This window comes from Felis catus, chromosome B2, assembly GCF_018350175.1.
Source record: "Felis catus isolate Fca126 chromosome B2, F.catus_Fca126_mat1.0, whole genome shotgun sequence".
Taxonomy (NCBI): domain Eukaryota; kingdom Metazoa; phylum Chordata; class Mammalia; order Carnivora; family Felidae; genus Felis; species Felis catus.
Window position 1 is genome coordinate 12,631,905 of NC_058372.1, and position 20,214 is coordinate 12,652,118.

Consider the following 20,214-nt stretch of genomic DNA (forward strand, 5'->3'; position numbering starts at 1 on the left):
CAATATGAAAACCAGGATCATTGTCTAATGGTCACGTCTAGGGACTCGAGGTTATGGGAACCTGGGTTCACATCTTGGCTTCTGCACTTCTTGGAGCTTTTTTTCTCTCCAGATGAGTTTACTCATGGCAGTTAAAAGAGAATACCTACCAAATTTGTTGTCGCAAAGATTCAGTTATGTATTAGATATATGTCACCTGGCATGGACTGAGTGCTCAGTAACTGTTGGCTGTCAATATTACTATTATAGACAGTCCGCAGGTGTAAGACCTTGACAGGGAATGTCTGATAACCTACGTATTTTATGAAGAGAGAAGGATGAAATACAGAAGGACCCTAGGACGGTACTGTCTGTTCTGGAAGGTATTTAAATTGCGTGTCTCCTAACAAAGCAGGCAGGACGGTCCTGAGCCACGCACACTGTCTTGTTCATTACAGTACAAATAGTACCCTCGTTTGTCCCCGCCCACTACATTCTAGTCACGTCCCCCGAGTTATCGTGAGAATCCAGAATACCCCCATTCCCTTTCAGATGTCCCTGGGAAGGTAACACCCTCCTTGGTTGAGACTCACTGGCAGGCACAGTCTGAGTTTGACTCTCAACGGGAGTAACACAGCGCTGCCTCCGCCCCAGCAGCCAGTGGGGAGATCGGACCCCGAGCGTAGGAGGGAGGAAGTTCTGATCTCTCTAACTTGTCTCTTTGACTCAGCGCTCAGTCGTATGTGTGTCTCCAGAGGGGCTGTCGCCAAGCTCTCTGATGACCCTACAGAGAGCAACAGCGGTTTACTGAGGGAGGGAGGTCCTTGGTTCTGCTTCATCCAGGTGCACAAACTTGGCACAGGACTCTTGGTTAGTTTAAGTGCTGGTCCACGACCACCACGGAGCCATTCATCTTCCTAATCAACCTGTAACTCGGAGACTTGCTCGATCCCTTGTTCCCAGTGCATTTATTTAACAAACTAACGTTTATTAAGCATTTATTCTATGTCAGGTGCTGTTAGACACATCATACTCTGATGATGAAGATGTGGCCCTGGTCCTCAAAGAAATAACTTAGCCCCAGCTGGGAAACAGATCTATGTAAAAGTAATGCAAGGGAGTGAGTGGTGGCCTATTCCCCCTTGGAGCCAGTCTGTTAGCCTAAGGAGCTATGCTAATCGCTCTACATGTACATCCTGAATTCTTGAAGTGCACGTCTTTATTTCTTTTATTTCTGCCTCCATTGTACTCCTTACAAAGGGCATTTCTCCTTCCCCCGGGGACTTATCAGTGTCAGAGACTCAGCCCAGGTGGCCTGGTGGAGCAGGTCAGGATAGGTCAGGGAGTGCTCACATTTGCTCTCTCGACTTTCTGGAGGAGTGCCACCTTCCCGCAATGTGTCGTTTGATCATAGGTTTCTCCTTGTTTCTCTTACTCAGAAGTTTTGTGTTAAGGGCTCCGTCTGATCTGAAAGGGAATGTTTAAGATCGCAGCATAACCGTCCTAACTCTCTTGTGCCTTTGCAGATATGTTAAAATGTTCTCAGCCACCTCCAGTCCTGAACTCCCATTTTTCACAGTTAACGGGCTGTCACGGCTCCCCAGCCGTCTCCGAAGCACCAGCGGGAGTAAATGCAGAGAACTCGGTGTCGATAGCCCTTACAGGCAGATGGCACATCGTCACCTCAGGAAGGGCAGGATGGCAAGAAGGAGTGATTGATGGGAACTTGGTGGAGTTCACTTCATTAGTTTTGCATAGATTCCTGAATTGTGGCTTCGTTACTGGAAAAAATAAAGTCTAATAACGCAGACTGTTGTAGAGCCTGGAATGTGTCCTTGTGTTTGAGGATTACGGCTTTGTCCTCTTGGAACCCCAAAGTATCTGTTTCTACCTAGACCTTCCTTATCTTGGGGGAAGATTGATAGCCTTCAGGGTGAAGGAGAGGACAGAGACCCTAACCAAGATAGGAACAGGCAATAATCAGACGAATGGACGGGAGCCCTCTATCAGGAGAGAGAATGTGTTCGAGATTAGCGCCTTATCAGGGAAATGTTTGCACTTATCTTATTCTTTGAATAAGTTACAAGACATTTCTCTTCGTTCACGAAGACAAGCTAGTAATTCAGAAAATGCGGATGTGTCGTCAGATGGAGAAAGTCGTTTTTGCGTGTCTGTTCAGCTCGCCAGATCAGCTGATGTGGACTGAGTGAGTAGTGGATCGTTGACACACTTCACTACCAAGTGAAAAATCTTAAACTTTTCATCCTAAAGGTAAAATGGGAAATGAAGTCACCGGGTTAGAAAGACGTGATTACGTCAGCTTTCCTGTATCCCCGTGTGAATGGCACTAGCCAGCCAGAAGCCCCGTCTTGCTCGTTCGTGCGTCCCCGTGTACCATTCGCTAACCGTGGTGTGGATTCTGCCTGTACAGTCTCTCTCCTCCGCGGCTCCTCTCCTCTGCCCCAGGCTGGAATTTGTGATACCCCGATAGCATGCGGCAAGATCCTCCTGACCATTCTCCCTGCCTGTAGAACTTGGCCCCTTCCTCCCCATCCTCTACCCTGTGACCAGAGTGGCCTTTTTAATGTTAAAAATGTCCCAGCTGAACCCTTCAGAGATGGTCTGTGACCTTCGGGAGGAGGGGTGGGAAAGACCACTGACCCGTTCCTCTCTCCCCTCCTAGACTCTTCGCACATGTATTTCCCCAAACGTGACACGTTCCCTCCCCTGCCTTTGCACACGCTCCTTCCTCTGTCTGGAGCTATTTTCTCCTTGGTTTATTTTTATTCTCCAAAACTCAACATCACTGTCACCTGCAAGGAATCCACCCTGACCTCTCCCTCCTGGTCTCACTGAGCCGTCCTGTACGTCCCACCCATGAAGCACACCGAGCTTGTTGCTAACAAGGGCTCTGTCTTTCAGATCTTATATTTCTCGTGTCTGGTAGGGAGCAGGCAGTCAGCGAACACGTATTCGGTGCGTAAAGTCTGAAGGCTGAACTAAATAGGAATGGCTCTGAAGCGATATCACCCTCTCCTACTCCTTGCCTTCCGTGTCATTTGCTCTAGTTTCTATCTCACGGCCATCCATTCTGAGGAACCTTCTGGGGACCCACCCCATGTTCAGTTCTTTTATCATGATTAGGGTCCGTGTCCCAAACAATCGATGGAAGAGTATTTCTGAAAGCTTTGTTGGAGATATATAGAGAAAGCCAGGAGAGGCAGATACATTTGACAAAGCTCAGTCTCTTCCCGGTAGTGAAAGAGATTGAATAATCTTTGACATTCAAGTCGCGGTGTCAAAATATCATTATATAAATTGCAATAAGGCACACGAGCCTCTTGAATTACCTGGGCGTACCGAGTAGAAGTTAAGACGGAGTGCAAAGAGAATAAAGCCCATCTACGTTATGGAATAATCACTATGTGGTAGTAACGACCACGACCGTTTGAAAATCGCTGTCATGAATTGGCGTTTGCTAGTCTTCCGACCACAGCTGAGTATGGTAGCCCCGGGTTTTCTCTTTATGTGGGTAATTCCTCGATTGAAATGAGAATCCCATGCTCATGAAAGGGAAGTCAAATATTCTGTACCAGGCATCGCATCCATAACCTTTTCCATGACTAGTTAATCTTTTCTTTTTTATTTTCACTTTGAAAAAAAATGTTTTTTAATGTTTATTTATTTATTTATTTTTAATATATGAAATTTATTGCCAAATTGGTTTCCATACAACACCCAGTGCTCATCCCAAAAGATGCCCTCTTCCGTACCCATCGCCCACCCTCCCCCCCCTCTCACCCCCCATCAACCCTCAGTTTGATCTCAGTTTTTTTTTCCCCCAACGTTTATTTATTTTTTGGGACAGAGAGAGACAGAGCATGAACGGGGGAGGGGCAGAGAGAGAGGGAGACACAGAATCGGAAACAGGCTCCAGGCTCGGAGCCATCAGCCCAGAGCCTGACGCGGGGCTCGAACTCCCGGACCGCGAGATCGTGACCTGGCTGAAGTCGGACGCTTAACCGACTGTGCCACCCAGGCGCCCCTGATCTCAGTTTTTAAGAGTTTCTTATGCTTTGGCTCTCTCCCACTCTAACCTCTTTTTTTTTTTTTAGTCAATCTTTTCTTGACGTGCAGGTGCATTGGCCCTTACTGGGCCGAAAGAGTGCCCCGAGTCAGATGGGTTTCCTCCTGTATAATCCCTCCCTCCATTTAAGGCAAGGATGGCAGTATCTTACTCTTCTTTGTCTCCAGGTTACTAGCTAAGTGTTTGGCACTTAAATGTTAAATGAATAAATTGTTTAGGCAAAGCTCTTAGTGGAATGATCTAATGACCATAAACAGGAAAGTGGGGGGGGGGGGAGACTTACATTTTAAGAATTATGTGTTAATAAGCGGTGAATTATTTGAATATAAATCCAATATTAATTATCATCAATAAGGGATGAAATGTATCGAGGATTTCCTAGGAGCACCCGAAGCTCCACTGCCTCTCCCGTTAAGTGAAAGACTGAATTTTATCGTTTGGAGGGTGGGGGAGGGAAGGAAATATAATTAAGAGTGAATTTAGTAGCACGCAGAGTTCGGCTGGAACAAGTTTGGTGGGATGGAGTATTCCAAAGTAGAAGTCTTCCAGCCCTGTCTGCATTAATACAGAATGTGCTACAAATAAAAGAAAAACAATTACAAATTGTAAATATTTGCAATCCTCTCCCTTCCTTGCCGTCTTGAGAGGACTAGTTCTGGGCTTGTTTGGGCTGCGATTTGTTGTGAGGTCAGAAAGGTGAATGATGAAGCTGAGATTAGGCCAAATTTCCCCCAAGGGAAAGAAAAGGTGATGAATGGGGCAGGGGGGTTGGTGAGGGGCCATGAGAGAGAGAGTGGGGTGAGGTGGGGGGCAGGCTGAAGCATGATTACCATGTGAAATGGAGTTCGGGAAGAGAGGTACAAAAAGGCTTTTTGGGACGTCCTTCTGTGTAGGGACCCATGTCGTGGCTCCCCACCTTCCTGTGACCCCGCCCTCCCGTCCACCTCTGTTCTCCACGCTTCCCCAGAAAGCTTGGGTCGAGACCTAAAAGCTTGACACCAGCTCTTGTGGGTGTCCGATTTCTCTTTCTTTTAGATGGGACCCAGACCATGCAAGCCTCCACCTGTACATGGGATACAGGTACAGATGTTGAAGTCAGTGTTTGTGCTGTCATGGAGGAAGAGAAATCGGGAAACTGCTTTAAAAGAGTTTTGGATTTATTTTGAGAGAGATAGAGCAGGAGAAAGAGAGAGAGAGAGAGAGAGAGAGAGAGAGAGAGAGAGAGAGAGAGAGAGAGAATCCAAGCAGGCTCTGTGCTGTCAGCACAGACCCTGACACGGGGCTCGATCTCACGAACTGTGAGATCATGACCTGAGCCGAAATCAAGAGTCGGATGCTTAACCGACTGAGCCGCCCAGGCTCAGTTTTTAAATACAGTTTAATGATCGTTTAAAACATCGTTGTCCTCTTACCCTACCCTACCCCTCGCTTCTTTGCATTATTAATTTTTTAGCTAATCCTGTTTCCGGAAAAAGCAGAAACTTTCAAGGGAACTTTGGTTCCTGACTGGGTAAAATCGCTATTAAAAGCCAATTACCGGGGCCCCTGGGTGGCTCAGTCGGTTGAGCGTCTGACTTCAACTCAGGGCATAACCTCGAGGTCTGTGGGTTCGAGCCCCGCATCAGGCTCTGTACTGATAGCTCAGAGCCTGGGGCCTGCTTCGGATTCTGTGTCTCCCTTTCTCTCTGTTCCTCCCCAACTCATGCTCTGTCTCTGTCTCAGAAATAAATAAACATTAAAAAAAATTTTTAAAGCCAATTACCAAATAGTGAAGCCCAAAGTCAGGCTGTTTGATCTATTCTGAATAAGCTTCCATTCTGTATTCCTCAGTGTTTTCAAGCTGTAAGCGTAGGGGCGTCTGGGTGGCTCAGTCGGTCAAGCATCCAACTCCTGATTTCAGTTCAGGTCTTAATCTCATAGTTCTTGGATTCAAGCACCTCATTGGACTCTGTGCTGACAGCCCAGAGCTTGCTTGGGATTCTCTCTCTCTCTCTATCTCTCTCTCTCTTCTCCCTTATTCTCTCTCTCTCTCTCTCTCTCTTTCTCTCTCTCTCTCTCTCTCTCTCTCTCTCAAAATAAATAAACTGAAAAAACTTTCAAATTGAAAGCTGTAAGTGTAGATAAGTATAGAAACATCAGTGGCCCTTAGATCAAATATGGAATAATGACCTTCCATATCTGTCTGACCATCGGGACCTTCTCAAACTAGGAGGTAGTGTGGTACATACCTGAGAAATAACGGAGTTCACTGTCATGCCCAGTGTGGGCAACCTGACTGATAGAGAGGCAGCTCAAGCCACTCTATAATGCACCTGTCTCGGGCTTTCAATAAGAATTCTGTAGCTTGGGCGAATGGGCACAGGATAGGCTGAGAGGAACCCGACAGTGTTGATATGATTACTTGATAACTGAATTCCAGTCACTAGGCGATGAAGTCATTCCTGTACACGCACACAGCACTATTCTATGCCTGGATTAGTTTTGCAGGGAGGCTTTCACAAAGCACCACAAACAGTGGCTTAAAGAACAGAAATTTCTTCTTTCCCATTTCTGGAGCCCGGAAGTATAAATCGAGGTGTGACAGGGCCATGCTCCCTCTCTGAAGGTGCTAGGGAAGGACCTGTTCCGGGTCTCCCCGCTGGCTTCTGGAAGGTAGCTCTTTGGCTTGTGGACGGTATGACCCGAATCTTCCCCGTGTGTGTCTGTCCAGACGTTGCCAATTTACAAGGGCACCAGCTGTAGTGCAGAGGGACCCATCCTACTCTGAGATGGCCTCGTTGTAACGAGTGACTTCTGCAATGACACCACTTCCAAATACAGCCCCATTCTGAGATACTAAGGGGTAGGACTTCAACATATGAATCGGGGGGGGGGGGACACGATTCAACCCGTAACAGTGCCCCGCAAGGGACGGTTTGGGGGTTCAGGCTGACTCTAGCGGCCCTGCACTCAACAGAGTCCCCTTTTGGGGAGGGGCATAACAAGCATTCATTGATTTCGGGTAACAGGGCCTTCCCCAGTCTGTGATGTAATGTCACACTCCCCCAGCAGCTATTTCTGGCCCACAAGCCTGTGAACATTTGAATGCGCGTGCGCAGAAAAGACAATCAGCCAGACAGGTTTCTACTCCCACTTAAGAGCCTTCACATGGATCAGTCACCCACCCTGAGCACCACGTTAGATTTGACATCTGAAATGTGTCTGGCATTTTCAGGTAGAGAAGCCTTTATAAAAACATCACATGGAGGCCGATTCCTTACTCTCTCCCTGGAAGAGCCCAAACACGGAGATCTAGACGCAGGGACCTGCAGGGGTATGAGACCGTGAATAACCAAGCCTCTGAGTAAGTCTGGAGCAAGGGCGCAGTGTTTGAAGCCTCATGCTATTAAAGGATTATTTTTTTTTTCAACGTTTATTTATTTTTGGGACAGAGAGAGACAGAGCATGAACGGGGGAGGGGCAGAGAGAGAGGGAGACACGGAATCGGAAACAGGCTCCAGGCTCTGAGCCATCAGCCCAGAGCCTGACGTGGGGCTCGAACTCACGGACCGCGAGATCGTGACCTGGCTGAAGTCGGACGCTTAACCAACTGCGCCACCCAGGCACCCCTATTAAAGGATTATTAAGCCTAATTTTTCATACTCTTAGTCCACTCGGTACATAGTAGACACTCACTGAAATTTGTGAGCAGATGAGAAATGGAGTCTCCACTCCCTGGGCATGCGCGTCACGGTCCCCACGTCTGTGCCTTTCTCTGTTCTAAGAAGCGGGGAGCTGTGCTCGCCCAGCAAGGGAGCTCACGAGATGGTGATGATGCCTGGATTACATCCTGAGTGAAGTCAGAGAAGTATAGCTCTGGGCTTGTGCAGAATCCTTCAGCCCAACCAACGCACGGCCTTGGGACACAGAAACATCGCGCTGCCCACCGGGCAGACGGGCATAGTCCCTGCTGTGCCTCCTGTGTCCTTTCTTTGTTCCTTCTTCCTTACTTTCCCTTGCTGCCTCTCTCCGTACTTCCTAAGCCACTTAGTAAGTATATGCCTTCCAGACCCAGCTGGAGGAGATCTCCCCAAATGATCCATCTGGACGTGTCCCATACACTTGTAGACAGCAACTCACTAACGCCTTGGCTTTCCTACCAGCCTTTCGTTGGTACCTCGGGAGCCATTTATTACCCTGCATTTTATCCATCTCCGTTGCCCTCCTACCTAGCACAATGCCTGGCTTGCACATAGTAGATGGTTAGTATGTGGCCACTGATTAGCCAACCGAATGAATGAATGATTCCCTACTCTGTGCCTGCATCGCGCTGTTCTGAAGTGTCGCGGGGGACTCAAAGTGATATAATTGATGCTAGGGCATCTCCTACGTCCACTGGAGCAGCCTGGACACAGAGAACTGTGATGGTTCGTTTGGTGCCTGTTGCCCCCCACGCCCACCCCCCACATGATGATAGGCTCCTGGAGAGCAGGGAATGTCACCTGTTCATGCGTGACCCTCCAGCGCCTCTCCCGGCCCGTGGAATCCAACGGTGATTGGAAGGACAGAGGGAAGAAGGAAGCTCTTTTCAAATCCTGCGCTTAATTTTTACACAGGAAGGCAGGACCTTTGCCTTTAGATCTTGGCCAGCAGGAAGAGCAGTAGCCTGGATTTCCATCGGGAAATGAACTTGAGAACGATGAGCGCGGAACATGGTCACGTGACCAATCGGCTGACTTGCCCACCTGAGCCTTTTGAGGGTGTGACGCGTCCAGTGGAGTTGTTTCAAACCCACTTCCTCTGAGGTCAGCGTGTTTCGTGGCATTTGGCAGAAACAAGGATATGTTGCTCGTCATTTGTAATTATACACGGGGTTCGTTTTGACTTTGTTTTTTTTTTTTTAACGTTTATTTATTTTTGAGACAGAGACAGAGCATGAACGGGGGGGGGGAGGGCAGAGAGAGAGGGAGACACAGAATCGGAAGCAGGCTCCAGGCTCTGAGCCATCAGCCCAGAGCCCGACGCCGGGCTCGAACTCACGGACCGTGAGATCGTGACCTGAGCCGAAGCGGACGCTTAACCGACTGAGCCACCCAGGCGCCCCTTGACTTTGTTTATTTAAATATGCAGGGATTTACGTGGTACAGTTCTTGAGGACACTGGACATAAGCTGATGGGAGTGTGAATGGATGAATGAAGGAGTGACTTAAACAACTTGGAAAGTAGATTGCTTTCGGCAGGTGTTTCTGTGTGTTCCTCACTTTTCAACATCTGTAGGACTCCACGCCACGTAGCTTCCTTGAGTGAATGTCACCACAGTAGGACAGGGGCTTTTAGACTGGACAGTACCAAAGACGGGTTGTTTGGAGACCGAAAAGGAGACTTCGGTGCCAACATCTGGCTAAGAAAAAAAGTGAATGCAGGGTTTGCCAGCTGATTATTCCAGTGTCAGAGAAAATAATGTCAATGGCGCTCTTAAGAAATTTATTTTTGTATTCTTGGTTTGTATGAAATGCAGGGAAACTGGGTCTTGAGAAGCTGTAGTTTCCAAATCAAAAGGAAAGGAACACGCTGGCGCGATCCGGTTTTGCCTTTGAAGGAGCTCGGCGTGTGGGTGATGTCTCCCCGGTGCTGCCCTCGCCCCTTCCGGCACACAAGCCCCCGGTCGGCTGTGCCTGTCCTGTCATTGCTGTGTTTTTTGGCGGGGGAGCACTGTGGTCAGCGTAGCCCACGGTCCGTTCAGATTCATATGCCGACCGATGAGGAGTTCTGCTGGATTGCGTGCAATTCTGTGGGTAGACGGGCCGGTCAAACTGTAATCCCCGCCGACCCTCCGCGAACGTTCCTTTTCATACAGATATGCTGTGGGCGCGAAGGAAGGATCTAGTCCAAAGTGCCTTGGGGTTTTGTTCAGTCCGGAGAGTAGTTTTTTCCTCTCTTGCCTATAGCCATTTTCTTAACATTACCGAAAGGACTCTTTTCCTAATGAAGCATGAAAATTGATTGTATCTTGCCAGGAGGGCTCTTCCTAAGTCTTAAGATATTAAAGATTTCATGAGAACCACATGAAGAATATCTTCCTGAATCATTTACATTTTCCCCTTTTGTAGGCTTATGTAACCATGCAGAAAATCTAATAATAAGTGTGCTTTTAGTGTGCTATGTGCCATTCTGCAGACAGCAGGGCTGTGGGGGCAAGAAACCAGTGCCCAGGGTTTGTGGATGGCAGCAAAGTGTACAAGGGTTTGAAGAAAGCCCTACTGGAAAAACCTATAGCTAATTGGACAGAGAATCCATTTTTGTCAGGCTCTTCTTTCCCTGTGCAGTCTTCATTGTTGTGGGAGAAGACAACCGTGGCCGTGGCCATGGGCCTTTCTTGGAGTGCGTTTTCCAAAGCTAGTCGCTTGGACTGTTTGGGATCTCAGAGCCATGTTGGTCTCACACAGGTGATGCCAACTCCGAATAGGGCAAGGGAAGCTAAAATCTGGGTTAGAGAGAGCCCTTGAACTAGCGACGTAGGACGACAATGAACAAGGGAAAAACGAAGACACCTGTGATGCCGTTGAATTTGCCCAACATCCGTTTACAGACCAAAAGAAATGGATACAGCCCGGCCTTTCCCATGGTCCAAGATTTAATAAAAGGTCCTATCCAGATCCCCCCAAAGGTCCCCCAAAAGAGGGACATTCGGTGCGCTGGGGACATGCACCAGCATCTGTAGTAGATAAAGGAGCTTCGGAATTGTGGACCGCCGTTTCCTCGGGGACACTTCTCCTGCAGATATTTGCTTTGGACCCTGGGTAACAGGGCTGTCGTTCCTAAAGTGTAACTATTTGCGCCTGGGGAAAAAATAAAAACAGTTTTCTGTGTGAGGTGGCTTAGTCATGGGAGTCAGTGAGGTCCAGCCCGGGCAGTAACGTATCCCTTCCAAATCCTTGTGCCTCCCCGCTAATCCCTGAGTTTTTGTTTGCCCTTTGATGTGGTGGTGGGGTCCGAGCTCGTCCAGGCTCTGCTTGCGGGGGGCGGCGGGGAGGAGGAATGCCTCCTTTTGCCCAGGGGCCCCCATCTCTTCCCTCCAGGGCACGTCTGCAGAGTCCCCAGGCAGGTCGGGAGTGGGTGCCTGTTCCCCCGCGGCCAAAAATGTGTTCCTCGGAAGGCGAAGTTAGCAGGGCTCACCGGTGCCATGAAACGAGGCAGGCTTTTTGCATCTCTGCGAAGTTAGACGGCTTCGGGGGCTCAGGCTAATGTCCCGCTCTCCTCTTTCCCTTGGGAAAATAGAAGAAAATGGGCGGATTTCACCAAAGGTGTTATTATGTATGTCGTTCAGACGGATTTCCCTCCTTTCGAAGCTTCTCCTCCAACAATATTCCCATAATGTGTGTGTGTGCTGGGCTTTGCACCTTTTATCCCAGGCTCCTGCTCATCTCCGTGTCAGACAGAGGTGAGGGCCGCTGGTTAAGGGGGCACCTTACCCCCCAAACCACACAGGTGTCCGCTCAGCACTGCCAGCCCGGAGTAGGTCGCCATTGATGATGCATCGCCGTCTATACCTTCTGAGACATTTTCTCTTTAACTGATGCTCACTTGGACCTATGATATTTCATTAAGGTCCAGAGGTGCTCATTAAAACGAGCGTCGGATAGCATGCTGGATGTGCCTCATTGCTGTGAGTCCAAGAGAGGGCTCTGTGGAACTTGTTATGGAGGGCATTTATAGATTGTTCAATTAGAGGATTAGTGTTGTGCTAAACCATTTTCAGGTTAATCAGTTGTGGGAAACCAGATTCGATGTTTAAGCAGGCTTGAACGATGGTTTCATCGGAAGAAAAGTTGTTAGGCCACCGTAACTTCTCATAAACCCTCTAGCTTGCTAATCGACGGTACTGTGCAGTGCGGTGCCCCGATTTTGTTCTGTGCGAGCCTTTCTTCATCTGAATCGCAAGTCCCTTTTGAACAGGCACAGGGTCTTTGTGTGTCTGTGTGGGTCTGTGTTGTGCGTGCCCCCATCCTAAAAGCTTCCGGTGCCACTCTAGGTACCTATCAGCTGCTAAAGAATTTGTTGATGTCAAATTAAAACAAGTTTAAAACAAGTCAAGACTGTTGATCAATCTTGTTGATGTCAAGGTTAAAACAAGTGATTGTCAGCATCTTTAGAATGTCATTGCAATGTGTCATCACAGGGTTCACGTCATGATGACGCATGTAAAAGGTTGACTCTCTTTACAGAAAAACACTGATATTGCATGTTGATCTGTGACCAGGTTGTTATCAACAACAGGAGGAGCGCTGCAAAGTTTATATGGAATTAGAATGGATACACAGAGGGGCGCCTGGGTGGCGCAGTCGGTTAAGCGTCCGACTTCAGCCAGGTCACGATCTCGCGGTCCAGGAGTTCGAGCCCTGCGTCGGGCTCTGGGCTGATGGCTCAGAGCCTGGAGCCTGTTTCCGATTCTGTGTCTCCCTCTCTCTCTGCCCCTCCCCCGTTCACGTTCTGTCTCTCTCTGTCCCAAAAATAAATAAACGTTGAAAAAAAAATTAAAAAAAAAAAGAAATTAAAAAAAAAAGAATGGATACACAGAGCCAATCTGGATGTAATGCTATTGACCTGATAAAGACGTGACTTCCAGCCCCGGAATGGCCCTGGCTCCTTGACCGAGAAACATGGGTGGCCCAGATCAGAAGGTCATTTGCCTTTTCCCTTTTCCCTTTTCCCTTGGCAATCGCTACTAATTGCCTTTTGCCCATGCACATTAACACGACCACGAAACAGATAGAAGCTAAAGTAAGTAAAAACCGTATCATCGGGAAAACTAAGGCACAAATAACAACTGTTCGCTCATTGGCACGCGGTGTCTGGACCATTTATGAGTAGAAACCATACTACCAAGCCATTATGGGTACAAGAAGGCAGGTGTAGGTTGCAGATCTCTAGGAATAGAATGTGCCTGAATCAGATGTGCTCATGTAAAATGCCCAGGACACCCCCTGAGCCTCCTTGAAGGAGAAGTTTTTTTTTTTTTCAACGTTTATTTATTTTTGGGACAGAGAGAGACTGAGCATGAACGGGGGAGGGGCAGAGAGAGAGGGAGACACAGAATCGGAAACAGGCTCCAGGCTCTGAGCCATCAGCCCAGAGCCTGACGTGGGGCTCCAACTCACGGACCGCGAGATCGTGACCTGGCTGAAGTCGGACGCTCAACCGACGGCGCCACCCAGGCGCCCCCACCTTTCTGGTTTTCTAATATTCTTTCCAGTTGTACAAAAGAGAAGTGGGTAGGTTTGGAAAATGATGTGACTGGTTGATTTCTTTTTTTTTAATCTGATTTTTTTAAATGTCTATCAACAACATTACATGGAGGCTTAGGGACTCTGGCCAGCCCTAGATTTAATCAGAGCCATTATAGTACAGAAATCTTTTAGTATCATATGGCCCAGCAAGGAAAGAAGTCAAAGAAATGTGCAAATTTGGGACACTTGGGATTAAAACAAATTAAAACATGTATATCAATTCAGTTTAAATATTGGCTTAAAGGGGCGCCTGGGTGGCTCAGGTCACGATCTCACAGTTCGTGGGTTCAAGTCCCGCATCAGGCTCTGTGCTGACAGCTCAGAGCCTGGAGCCTGCTTCGGATTCTGTGTCTCCCTCTCTCTCTGCCCCTCTCTCACTTGCACTCTGTCTCTCTGTCTCTCAAAAATGAGTAAACATTAAAAAAAAAAAACCTCACAGTTTGGGGGCACCTGGGTGGCTCAGTCAGTTAAGCATCCAACTTCGGCTCAGGTATGGTTTTGCCGTTTGTGGGTTCGAGCCCTGCGTCGGGCTCTGTGCTGACAGCTCAGAGCCTGGAGCCTGTTTTGGGTTCTGTGTCTCCCTCTCTCTCTGCCCCTGCACTGCTCATGCTCTGTCTCTCTCTCCTTCAAAAATAAATAAACATGAAAAATTTTTTAACAAAATAAATATTGGCTTAAAAAAAAAACAGATTAGCGTATTGCTTATCTTTTGCTGTCACATTTCCTCTTACCTGACCAGCCGAAATGCAGCTAGTGTTGATTAGAAATATCAGCATCTACAGAACATATCATCAGTTTTTATTTGGTACAATAAACCCTCACTCATTCACATGCTTAGAGAAAGTCAAAAGCTTAAATGGAATGCAACTACATCATTTTTAGTTCCTGTATTGGCTCATACTTAGCACCTATAGGTGTTTGAAAAGACACTTATTTTTAGTTAACAAAACATTTGTGTGCCGTTGGGTATTTTTTGATGGTTCCTTCTTGTAAGTAAATTAAATACTATTCTTAGAGTATGGTTTATACCATTCATTTGCTATGTAAAACCGATCTTCCTAGTTAGTGTGAAAGCTCTACTCAAATATATCGCATTTCTCCGATATCTGAGGCTCCAGAATATAAGCTCCCAAACCTTAGGGACACTGTCTCACCCGCCACCCCCAAGGCTGCCTTTTGGAAAACAGCCTTCAGCTGCTTGGGACTCAAGTTAGTATTTGCTGGACTAATTAAGGTTTGACTCCATTCATTTATATGCCAAAATTACTTACCATTTGCCAAGTGCTTTTGAATTTGACGATTAGTTACAAACTGTGCTGAGGCTTTTTTTCCACTTTTATTTTATCCCTCCTTTAACTAATCTAAAAAACTAGTTGATTGCATCCCGTAATTTTAGCAATACGATGTTAAGTGGAGGAAAGTAGAGTTTAAAATGTATCCAGAATTGGGGCGCCTGGGTGGCTCAGTCGGTTAAGCGTCCAACTTCGGCTCAGGTCATTATCTTGTGGCCCCTGAGTTCGAGCCCCGCGTCGGGCTCTGTGCTGACAGCTTGGAGCCTGGAGCCTGCTTTGGATGCTGTGTCTCCCTCTCTCTCTGCCCGTCCCCTGCTCATGCTCTGTCTCCGTCTGTCTCTCAAAAATAAATAAATGTTAAAAAAAATTAATAAATAAATAAAACGTATTCAGAATTACTCCAATTTTGCAAATATATGTATAGCTCTGTGGGAGCTTTAAATATAGATTACACGTGATAGATTACATACATGCCAATTTATTTTTTTAAGTTTCTCATATTTCCAAATATGAGCACATTTTGTTTTTATTTAAAAAAATTTTTTTTAAATGTTTATTTATTTTTGAGACAGAGAGAGACAGAGCATGAACGGGGGAGGGGCAGAGAGAGAGGGAGACACAGAATCGGAAGCAGGCTCCAGGCTCCGAGCCATCAGCCCAGAGCCCGACGTGGGGCTCGAACCCACGGACCGTGAGATCGTGACCTGAGCCGAAGTCGGACGCTCAACCGACTGAGCCACCCAGGCGCCCCCAACATTTTGTTTTTATATCAGTAAAAGCAGAAGAGTTTAAGTTGCGGGCGCCTGGGTGGCTCAGTCAGTTAAGCCACCGACTCTTGGTTTTGGCTCAGGCCACGATCTTACAGTTCGTGAGTTCGAGCCCTGTGAGCCAACAACAGGGAGCCCGCTTGGGATTCTCTCTCTGACTCTCCCTCTCTGCCCCTCCCCTGCTCACCCTGTCTCTGTCTCTCTCAAAATAAATAGATACACTTAAAAAATGTTTAAGTTGTACAGTAGAAATGTGTGGGGTTTTTATTTTTGTATTTTAATCCCATCGTAGTTAACATACAATGTTAAGCTTTTTATTTTAATTTCAGCATAGTCAACATCTGATGTTATGTTAGTTTCAGGCATACAGACTAGGGATGCTGCACTTCTGTGCCTTGCTCTGTGCTCATATCCCCATCACCTATTTTGCCCACCCCACCGAGACAGCTGAGAAAAAAAGTTGTCATTTCTTCTCTCACAGGTGTCTCAACATTTGTAAAGACCCTGTTTGTTTACCAGGGGCTTTCGTGACATTACTCAGGTTTTTGTCTGTGTGTTTATTTTTGAGAGAGAGAGCAAGTGGGGGAGGGGCAGAGAGAGGGGGACAGGGGATCATAAGCGGGCTCTGCGTGGTCGGCACAGAGCCCGACGCGGGGCTCGAACTCACAAACCGCGAGCTCATGACCTGAGCCGAAGCTGGGCGCTCAACCGACTGAGCCACCCAGGCCCCCCAGCGTTCCTCAGTTTTTAGTGTTTTCTCTTGAGACTTTGTAAAACCAACAGGAGAGCAGTTACAGTAGCTTCTGGTCTTTAACAGATGTATACCTCTCAGGTCTTTGGTTGTTTATTAGTGGAGAGAAGAGTGGACCCGAATGGAAAACAGTTACATTTTTAAAATGTGTCCAGGGGGTTAATGTGGAAAGAAAGGCGCCTCACGAACTTGACAGTTGATGTGTCGGCCCCGCCGTTCTCCGTCTGGTTGCCTGGAGCATATTATTTAACCTTCTGCATCAATTCCCTCTTCTGGACACTGTAATATTCATAATACCCACCTCGTGCAGGATTCCTGGGAGGAGCAAATCAGATACTAATGCGTGTGGAAGTGCTCTGAATGATAATCACGACGTTGTTATCACCGCTAGCGTTATCTCCCCGCCCGCAAAGGCAGAAGAGGGAAGGCACAGGAGCCAGGAAAATCCAGGTTTTCTCTGCTTTGCCCTCCAGCGTGAAGAGTCAGAAGGTAAATATCAGTATTGCTCTTCATAACTAATGGCCTCATAGTTCGTGACAGGTGATTTCTTGGTTTCTGTTAGCATTTCAGAGACCATTATACACAGCAGCTCTCCTTTGCAGGGGTAGAGAAAACTCATTTTCTAAGGCAAACAGTCTCAAGTCAAGGGTTCGGTCCTGGTGGGATGAAATAAAGAAAGGCAGTTTATCGTTAAGGTAAGCTGGCATTTAAGTACATGTTGGGAGATTTATCAGAGATGGTGTGGGGGTGGAGGGTCTCGAAGACGTGACGCCCTTTTGCACATCTTTAAATGCCTATAATCGGTCAGAAGCCAAAAGTGGGACCATAGATGCCTGCAAGTGTTCGAGGTTAACCCCACCCGCGGGCATTCACCGGATACGTGAAAGGGATCACACACCGTGAGATTATGACTCTGCGGCCCCGTGGCTCATTGTCCTTCCAGATTTGGGGGCCGTAACTAGGGTGCAGAAGAACGTGTGTTGGAGATTGGGTTTATTGTCCACCTGGATGGGTGGAGATATTACTGGAAAGGGAGCGGAATGAGAGACGTGACATTTCCCATTTACCTATCCCTCTGTTACTATTTTCAAGACTGGAGTTGTAGGGTGGGCAGGTGATCCAAAGTTGGTATAACACAGAGGAAGTAAACTCCCTTCTGCTTTTAATGGCCACTGAGTGATTTGTGGGAGCCACGATTGTAGGGTACGTGAAAGGGGACGCACCAGGAAGAGACAGCTGATTTTTCCCCCCATTAATTGAATTCAATAAGTGACTTTTGTTGGTTTCGTGCTATCCGTTAGTTTCAGAGGCCTATTCTGCAAAAGCATCTAGGGCTGTTTCATGGCTATAGCATATTGGTTATCTTGCATATGCAGTGAAGCAAAGATGCCTTTTAACATCTCAGATCCTGACTCATCCCCCAAATTTGAAATTTTTTTGCTTCCTGAAACATCAGGGCAAATCGACATAGTTTTATACATTAAACACTAGGGTACAGATGAAGACAGGTACCAGCTAATGAACATAGCAGGAAAGAAAATGTTCGCACATCAGTCCAGTACTATGCCTTCTCAGTTTTTTGGTTTTTTGTTTTTAATATCTTACGTCTTGAAAACGTGTGATTTAGCCAATTGGAAGCCTTGGAGGTTCAGAAATTCACAGGCATGTGAAATATAAAACCATATTCGTTTAACAAATACTGATGGGCATATAAAATAGAACCTCCATCATCTATCTTTAGAAGTAGAAGATTAAACAGAAGTGTAATTAATTTGCCAACCCTGCTTCCCTGATTGAGACATTTATCACAGTTGATCTTTAATCATTAGGCTCCTTATCTGTGAAATGAAGTCTATTATGACCTCTAAGGTCTATTTGTTATAGAATTAGGTACAGCTCCATGTCACGCACGTGCACGCACACATACGTGTGCGTGCACATGCATACACACACGTAAAGGCTAAAAAACATAGATGCTTATTTCTCCCTCATGTAAAAGAGGTTGGGAGGTAGGATTCCAGGAAACATAAGGCAGCTACCCAGGCTCAATTCTGTCGTTCTGTTCTGCCATCTTTAGTATATTTCTCATGCACAAAATGGCTGCCTAAGCTCCAGCCTTCACGTTAGCATTCCAGCAAGTGGGAAGAAGGAAGGGAGAAGAAGGGCCTAGGCCTCTTTTCAGGGATACTTGCCCAAGGTCCCATAGCACACTTTTGTTTACTTTTGTTTACTGCTGCAAGGGAGGATAAAGATCAAAATGTCTGGCTGCACAGCCATATATCTGGTTCAAAATCAAGGTTTCTACTCCCAAGGAAAGGGGAGAGAATGGATATTGGGCAAACAATGATTAGCCATAGGTTTTTAGCTCAAAAAGCCATAATCCCATATTTCTGGGGAATATGTGACATATGTAGCCAAGTCTGAATGTATGCTGAATGTGTACAAATGGGACACCTCGAACCTCATTGGCCATACCTTTTATTGAGACCTGGGATTGTATTTTCAGTCTTGGGATCAGAATCCTTTGGTCGATTGTGTGCATGTGTGTGTGCATGTGTGTGTGTGTGTGTGTGTGTGTGTGTTGTGTGTGAGAGAGAGAGAGAGAGAGAGAATCTCTTCTGCAAGGCGTGATGAATATAAACACAGCCACTCAGCAATTTATAGCTGCCCTTGTCCCTCTTCCTTCCCCCCAACCCACTGTCAGCATCACAGCGTTACCCCACACCTTCAACACTCCCTATGATTAATAGTGACCGGGAAGGGTGTGCTAGCTTTCCAGAAGAGTTGTTTGCATCTGCTGAGGTTACTTGGGGTCACAAAGGCCACTAATAATTGCAACACTGTTGTGTTATGCTACATGGCTTGTCCGTCGAGACGGGTGCAAGGCTGAAGGAGAAAGGGAAGGGTTCCCTCAGCATAACGGCGGGAGAAGATCACGAGAAGTTACAGCTCTCTGGTTTGGGATCTATGCATAAGATCATTCTAGAAAGAAAAGAGAAAAAAAATCACACATTCATATTTTTTAAAGTCCCCCATTTTAGTAGCTGATGGAAACTAGAAATCTTCTATTCTGGGCCAGAATCTCCACAGGATGTTTGTGCCTATGGTACACGTGGGTTGCTTGAAGGTTTAGGTCTGTTTTATCCGCTGCATGCGTATGTTCAAGCGTGTGAGATTTCTTGATCAATCGACAGAATCCAAACGTCCCTTTTGTTATATTCTAAGTCCGTTCCTGCACCTGGTGGTAACAAAGAGGTCAGCTGCTAGGGTGCCCGAGCCGGAATTCAGCTAGGGGACAGTTTCTGGATTCATGTGAATTGCTTGTGTGATATAATGTCGTTTCCTAGGAAACTGCCAGCATCCAGCTAACCTCCAGGAGGGCAAGCGGTCAGGAAGGTGGAGGTGCTGTCAGCACCGTTCTTACTGTTGTTTTTAACGGGCAGGCATGTCATGAAAACTCATCATAGAGGTCCCCTTTCCCATGCCTCAGCGAAGCCGCCTCAGGAATAAAAGGTGAATATCTGAGATTGTGTCTTTAAAGGGTATGATTGGTCTGATCAAGATTTAGCCACAAAAATAAACATAATCCCTGATGCTGAGAAAAGGTCAGAAAGAGTTGGCACTCAGAAGAACAAATGAAGAAGCAGAAAATAATTTTCTTTTTCACACTGGTGGAGATGGGGAGCGGACATAGATAGGACTCTCGGGGGATCCAGCCCAGGCAGGTATGTGAGTGCGTGGGATTAATGTCTAGACGCAGACGGAAGTAATTCTGTGTAAATGCAGAGAAGCTCCAGGAGGTTCCTAGAGCGGGAGAAAGGGAAGGAAAAGATCACTTAAGTATGAGGTCAACCCAGATTGCTTGGGTCCAGCAAGATTCCCACGGTCTTACCCAGACACGGCTCTAAACCATTGGCAGCATTGAATGCACTCTCTGGACGACAGTCTGTTCTATGAATTGAGCAGGATTGACAAAGAGATGAAAAGTGAAATAATTTTTCAAGAAATTTTCCATTTGGTTTTGTCATCATTTTCTTCCACGCACAGATCTGGCTAAGCCCTAGGTAGGTTA

General features: G+C 46.9%; 1 protein-coding gene across 18 annotated transcripts in view; it reads left to right on the top strand.

The window, feature by feature from the left end:
• Positions 1-20,214, top strand: part of ATXN1 (ataxin 1) — a 415,607-nt gene that overhangs the window by 345,424 nt on the left and 49,969 nt on the right. Inside the window, exon 7 of one of the 18 annotated variants that reach the window (XM_045057081.1) lies at positions 7,281-7,409. The exons of 16 other annotated variants lie outside the window; for them this stretch is intronic. The gene's annotated coding sequence lies outside the window, so the exon portion shown is untranslated. Of the gene's footprint in view, positions 1-7,280; positions 7,410-16,036; positions 19,656-20,214 lie in introns of those variants that run through there. One more of the 18 variants, XM_045057085.1, reaches the window with a different exon arrangement.